The following is a 7,356-nucleotide window of genomic DNA, read 5'->3' on the forward strand; positions in this document are numbered from 1 at the left end:
TAAAAGAACTCCATATATTATGAAGATGAAAACACTCAAAATAGCATCCATTTCTTATGAATACATTAATTTACTGAGAAAGAAAATCATGAACTGAATAACAAATGTGGCATGAAGCATAGGGTATGGAGAGGAGATTGCCAAGATGGTATGCAGGAGGGCATACGAGGTTTCCAACTTGTTCTGTGAGTATCTGTGCCTTCGATTATCCTTGAAACTCACTTACACATGAAACATAACAAGAATGAATTGGCAAAATCCAATGTTTTGAATATCAGAATGGCCCTCTGTCCAATATAGGTCTGTATCAGTGTGTCATGGAGGCCATTAACTGATAACTTGTTCATATCATTTACTAAATTATTTCCTTTTCATTTATTTTTAAATAAGCCTCACTATTTAGCTCTGGGCCCTGCCTGGTCTGGAACTCTCTGTGATAGCTCAGGCTGGCCCTCAACTTACAAGAGATCCCTTTGCCTCTACATCCTGGGTTCTGGGGTTAAGAAGAAGAAGTACCAGGTCTGCCTATTTCCCTTACTCCGACAAAAACTGGCAGTCTAATGGTGTAATCCGATTTTCTTTCTTTCAAAGTTCACAGCTTGGTTAACTCCATTCCCTGAAGGAAAAAGAAATCAGCATTCCTCACAGCTAACTGTGAAATTCTCAGGGGGAGAGTTCTCGAGCCTGACCATCCTGACCATCCGTTTCCAGGTTGACCCTCTGTGGAGGAGATGGCCACTGGACCCAAGGACTGGGAAGGAAGCAAGCTCTGATGGAAGTCAGGGGTAGAACCATGGGGAGGGGGGCTGGGGGGCTGGCAGGCTGGGGGCTGGGGGGCTGGGGGGCTGGGGGGCTGGGGGGCTGGGGGGCTGGGGACCCTGAAAGGCTGCAGGAGGGTTTTGGGCTGTAAAGGTAAGAGGGTGCTAGATTCTAAACAGAGGTCAGATCATGAGCGTCTGCTGACCCAGATGGCTCTGTATCAGGCCATTTAATCTTGTCTTGCTTCATCTCCTTGGATGTAGCATGGGGATGTTGATATGTGCCACCAAGGTAGGCCAGGGAGCAAATGTGTGGATTAACGACCCATGCAGTCTGATCCTGCTGGTTATTCCTGTTTTGTTTGTATTTTGACAGAGGTTAAGCCCTTTAGAAGAGCCAGGTTCTATTTTCTGCATCACCTGCCTTTTATAAAGTGGGATGTTTACAACCCCAACGAGTTAATCATTATTTCTAGACGAAAGGTCAGAGGTTTCTAAAACGTTTTCAGCTTCTTAGCACAATAGCGCTTTAGCAATGTCTTCTCTGGGTTAATGATAAAGCCTGTATGCGCATTGAAAGAAGGTGCTCTTCTCTCAATGCAGGGCCTTCCTGGGCATTGTGGGTAGAGGTTGCATGACTTCCCATGGCTATGATGTGTTAAGGGAAGCTTGAGGTATGTCTCTCAACAGGTATGTGTGTTTGGGTTGTCAGGGTCAAGCTGGGAGGAGTATCTGAAACAGTCCCTAACAGTCATGGCCTGCCTGGATTCCCTGACCACGCAAGCTTATTACCAAGTAGCAAAGGGAGGTGTTGTGGTCCTTTTCATGAGGATGTGATCTTCTGCTTCCCCGTCTTTATATCTATGACAATCTGGATGATGGCTGAGGCACTTCTAACTAGCTCCTTAATTGCTTTGGTGCTTTTTCATAGTTACCTGATGATACCAATAGTTTTTAAAGAAGGACCCAGAAGGGAGTCGGCTCATTCGTAGGACATGCCTCAAACCACATTCTCTCTAGTACCTTTTCTCATTAATGCATATTAGTGTTTACCAGGCCTTCACTGCCAGGCTCCTGCTCACTGTGCAGCTCAGGGGAATGACCTAGTTTAGAAGATTAATTAGGTTAAGCTGCCGTGTCCCCACTCCATACAGAACCAGACACAGGCAAAGGGCCTGTGTCCTGCTGGGTTGGGAGGTCTGCAACCCCCTCCTTTGATGATGTGGTCATGTTTGTTGTGATGCCTCACTTGGGCAACTTGATTCTGGATGACTTTCAGTTTTGATTATCAGAATTCTACTTTTTAGATAGTCCATTGGTTTCATTTTCTGTGTCAGAAATAGCCAGATCATTTTGTTCCTGTCCAACAATTCCAGTGAAAACTAATCATGAATACCAAGGTATAGCCACTGCAATACCAATTCAAGATTCTGGAACCATGCTAGCAACCAAGACATCCTTCTAGCACGAGCCCATTCTTTTTGAGGCACACAGACCAAATATGGTTCAAGAGATTTTTATGAGTGTGAGTCCATTATCTGCACAGGTCATAAAGAATCAACCAACTCCATTGTTATGTCCCTAGCATGCTTATTTGTAGCCTCTGTGTTTTGATGTGCCAGAGGTGAGAGGTTAACTAAAAATTTATGACTTTGCTAACATTCATTGAGTTTGAGGGCTAAAAATTGTTCTAAGTGTTGTCTAGCTTCCATTTCATCCTCTCATTATGGTTCTGTAACAGTAGAGAACTAAGGAGAGACAGGAGTATGCACTGTAGAGTTCTCTGAGTTCTCTCTCCAATGACTGGGATTTTGTTTTCTTTTTTGGTTTTTTTCAAGGCAGGGTTTCTCTGTATAGTCTTGGCTGTCCTGGAACTCACTCTGTAGACCAGGTTGGCCTCGAACTCAGAAATCTGCCTGCCCTCTGCCTCCCGAGTGCTGGGGTTAAAGGCGTGTGCCTCCACTGCTCAGCAGCGAGTCTGTTGTTGTATTGTTGACAACTGAGGCATAACGGAGATTTAGAGATTTCCAGATACTTTGTTATTCCTTGTTGCACTGGCATTGGCTGTGTAGATGTCCAGATACTTGCTACTTTGTTGTTCCTCCTTGAACCTCCTACCTAGACTATATCTGGAGGCATTCTCTTTGTTTGCCTGTTAGCTTCTGGCTTTGTGCCAGAGAGCACCGGCTTTTGATCACGTGGACCCGTTGCTACCTCATCTCATCTACTCTATCATCTGGGGTCAAACCTGCTCTCCTTCCCGTAAAAAAGGGTGTTGTTACCTACGTCACAGATCATTTCAGATTTAGTTTTAATTCATTGCAAGCAAGGAAGAACTATTAAAACATTATAGGGACTGCAATATAAATTTAAGGATAAACATTAAACTTATTCATTAACTTCTTGTGTTAATTCTTATAGTGTTTTTAAACGTAAAGAAATACTTGGTATTTTAAGTCAATATTTTGTAAGCTATTTTTCAGTTAGTGTTAGTTAAGAGTTTTGTGTATTAAGTTTAGTGTTTGACCTTTGTTCAGTGAAGTTTTAAAATATTGCATCTGTCATTCCCAATAGCCACAATGTGACATGAACATTAATGGTTGAATGCACAAGACAGTGAAACATTTCACAAAATAGAGTATTCTTTAGCCAGAGAAGAGAGGAAGGTAATTTTATCATTTGCTGCAATGAGGATGGATAAGAGGGTATTGTACTAAGCTAAATAAGGTGAGGACAGAGCAATAAATATCACATGATCCCACTTATGTGTGCAATCTGAGAAAGTTGAATTCATAGGAGCAGAGAGCACGATAATGGCCACTGACAGCTAGAGGGAGGAAAGGCTTTAATGGCTACAAGGGTTCGCCTAGACAGGGAGAATAGGGTCAAGAGACCTGTGTATACCACACAATGACAATCATCACAATACATTGTGCAGTTGAAAAATTGCTGAGAGTATATATTTTGTGTTTACACAAAAAATGGTATGCGAGATAATGTGTCTGCTAATTAGCTTCATTCAATCATTTCACATGTTTCTAGTCATTTTTATACCTTGAATATGTATAAAGTTTATTTTTACAACTAAAAAGTAATAATAAAAATCTTAAATTTCAAGCTGTCATCAATTTAATGTTATAACTTTTAGTTTCTACTAAAACTGTACATTCTGGTAAAGTATACAATAAAATATATTTCTCTTAAATAAGTTGCATTTTGTCATATTTCTCATCGTTGTGAACATGGACATTAGAGGTAATTTTTAGGGTCCCAGTGCGCAGGCGCCGAGACCTGACCTGGCAGAGACTGTCTTCCCAGCCCACGTGTTTGGTTCAGCATGGCAGAGATGAGGAGCCCCACGAAAGCTGAGCCTGTGTCTCCCGCAGAAGCATCTCAAGGTGACCACCGCAGCCTGTTGGAGCACAGCCTGGAGTTCTTGGACTTCTAGGACATCGTGAAGCCGGAGCAGGAAGTGCGGCTCCAGGCCACGGAGAAGTTGTTGGAATAAAATATGCCCCGAAGCGCCTAATCACTGGGCTTGGGGTGGGCCGAGAAGCTGCTAGACCCTGCTACAGTCTGATGCAGGCACAGCTGTTGCAATCTCTTGAAGACATCCCGTTTGTGTGACATCCTGAGGAGTCAGACACAAGAAAAATACAGTCTACAAGCAATGCACAGGGCACTGATAAGACCGACTCTCTTTGCAAACCTGTGTGGAGTGCTAGCCCTCTTTCAGTCAGGCCGCCACGTGAAGGACAAAGGGGACCCCCAATGAAGTCAGTGAGATTGCTGAAGATCCTGTCCCATCACCTCAACCACTTACAGGGGCAGTCAGTAAAGGCTCTGGTGGACGTCCTCTGCGAGGCCTCAGAGTCTATGTTCCCGGAGATCCTGGGTAGGTCCTCAAGGGTGACATGAAAGTGAGCTTCGGCTCTCCCGAGTACTTGGGGCTCTTCCTCTCAGCTCGGCTGACCTATTCTCAGAAGACAATCTTCCCAGTCTGGTGAACACACTGAAGGTGGTGGCCAACTCTATAAGAAGGAGCATACGCTGCCTGATGCGGCTCTGGACCTGCTCTGCCCGGCCCCTAACAGGGAGGACGAATTGGAACTGTACTGGAAGGAGGTTTTGGAGGAGGGGCTGCTGAAGAATCCATCCTGGACATCCAGCTACATGTGTTTCCACTTACTGGGTGCATCTGTCCCTTCTGTCAGAAGAGCAGTTGCAGTTGGTGATGCGAGGAGACTTGATCCGCCATCTTGGGGAGAACATGGTCGTTTCAAAGCCCCCAAACCTATTCAAGTTCATCCCAGAGATAAGTACATATGTGGGTACTTCCTAGAGGGGTGCCAGGTTGACCCTAAGTGGCAGTTTACGATGATGGTGGCCTTTATGACCATCACCAATCAAGGATTCACTGTCATGCCTACCATCTGGAGTGTCATACCGTTTTTGAATACTGAAGCCCTGCAGAGCCATGTGGCCTGGGTTGCGGGATATGTTCCTGCAGCCTGACCTGGGCCCCTTGGTTGACTTCAGCACTTCCAACCAGAGGAGGCTCATTGCGTGTGCCTGAGTGAACTGTATTCTGGCTCTGGAAGTGGATAATCTGCTGCCTGGTCAGCCTTGTGGGTCATTTGCACGTGGAGAAGGATGACGCTGTGGATGAACAAATAGCCATGTTTTGCTTGTTCCAAGTCTTTAAGACGAAGAAGGCTACTCCCCAGATCCCAGAGACGAAGCAGCAATTCTTTTTCCCTTTGGACGACTGCAACCGTGGGGTCATTGTCAGTGCCTTCCTCAGCCAACTGCAGACCCTCTGTGTGACACCAGACCTGCCTGAAAATGGGAAGCCCTGGACTCGCCACCTGCTGCAGTTGGCAGACATGCTGTTGAACCACAACGGCAATGTCACCAATGTGACACCCCTGACTATACAGCAGTGTCAGGCCTGGAACCAGACAATGAATACTCTGCAGGAACTGGAGGCCTGCTCCTCAGAGACCAGAGCCATTGCCTTCCAGCACCTGCTGCTTCTGGTGGGCCTCCACCTCTTCAAGTCCCCTGCAGAAAGCTCTGATGTCCTAGGAGACTTTCAGACTTGCATTAAGAAAAGCATGGAGCAGAATCCCAGCCGACTATGCTCTAGAGCCAAAGCCGGCCAGGAGCCAGTGTGGGTGGAGGTGATGGTGGAGATCTTGCTGTCCTTGCTGGCTCAACTCAGCCACTTGATGCGCCAGGTGGTCCAGAGTGTATCTGGTCATATCTGTTTCCACCTTACTCCACGAGGTCTGCAACTAATCCTGGCTGTGCTCAACCCTGAGACAAATGAGGATGTAGATGGCAGCATGGTGGTCACCAATGATACTGATGAGAAGCAGCTGAGCATGGAGAGGACGAAGAAGACACAGAGAGTGAGGACAATAAGAACTCAGAGAGTGACGTGGATAGGGAGGATGGGGAAGAAAGTGAAAAGGAGGATCATGGTAAGGATGTGGACTCCGGCTTCCGTCAACGGCTGATGGAAGTGTTACAAGCTGGGAATGCACTGGGTGGAGTGGACAATGAGAAGGAGGAGGAGGAGGAGGAGGAGGAGGAGGATCCTGGGGATGAGGCCACGATGACCCTGGACCAGAACCTGGCCAGCCTGTTTGCAGAGCAGAAGAGGCACATCTAGGCTTGGCATGAGAGTAAAACCAAGCAGCAGAGGAAAAGAAGCTCTGACTGGACTTCCAGATGAAGGCACTAGATCTGATCTGATCGGGGAGCTGGTGACCAAGCAGCCTGAGCACACCCTGCTCCTGGAACTACTTGAGCCACTGCTGAACGTCATCTAGCACCCTGCTTCTGGAACTACTTGAGCCACTGCTGAACGTCATCCAGCACCCTGCTCCTGGAACTACTTGAGCCACTGCTGAACGTCATCCAGCACACCTTGCGTGCACAGCAGAGGCTCCACCAAGCAGGAGCAGGACCTCCTGCACAAGACCGTCCGCATCTTTACGCACCATCTGTGTCATGCCCGCTGCTACTGCCACGAGGTGGATAGAGCCCTGTGCAGAGGCTCTGCAGGCCCAGGTGGAGAGGTTTGTGCAGCAGGCAGGCAGCCAGGCTGATGACTCTGTCACCCTTCATTACTTCAGTGCCTCTCTGTACCTGCTGTGAGCCCTCAAGGGCAACACCACTAAGAGGCACCAAAGGTGGTCAGAAGTTACGCGGAGCTGACACCAAGCCTGAGCCCAAGGACTCACAGGACCAGACTGCTAGTTGCTTAGTCTTGGACTTTGTGACCCGGGTGTATTCGGCATCATTGGAATCTCCTCTGACCAGGGATAAAAGCCCACTCACAGCCCCCATGTTCCTCAGCCTCTTCTCCTGATAAGAACCTGCTCCTTGTTCTGGTCCAGCATGCGGCTGGCCCATCCCGGCTCCGCATCAGGCCCAGGCATACCTGCTGCTCCAGGAGATTCTGTCTGCATGGGAGCTGAGAGTCTGTTTTAAGGATCCTGAGTGGGAGCAGCTGATTACCCAACTCTTGGGAAAGGACACCCAGACCCTGCAGACTCTTGGGAAGGCACAGAGCGGGGGGGGGGGGGGG

The 7,356-nt window shown here is 47.5% G+C and overlaps 1 protein-coding gene and 1 pseudogene across 2 annotated transcripts in view; one reads left to right on the forward strand and one right to left on the reverse strand.

Annotated features, from left to right (window-relative positions):
- The window catches only part of Pde7b (phosphodiesterase 7B), a 320,938-nt gene that overhangs the window by 220,995 nt on the left and 92,587 nt on the right, over positions 1-7,356 (reverse strand). The gene's annotated exons all lie outside the window — the stretch shown is intronic.
- The window catches only part of LOC110338448, a 32,222-nt pseudogene continuing 28,961 nt past the window's right edge, over positions 4,096-7,356 (forward strand).

The sequence above is a fragment of the Mus pahari genome, chromosome 21, assembly GCF_900095145.1.
Source record: "Mus pahari chromosome 21, PAHARI_EIJ_v1.1, whole genome shotgun sequence".
Taxonomy (NCBI): domain Eukaryota; kingdom Metazoa; phylum Chordata; class Mammalia; order Rodentia; family Muridae; genus Mus; species Mus pahari.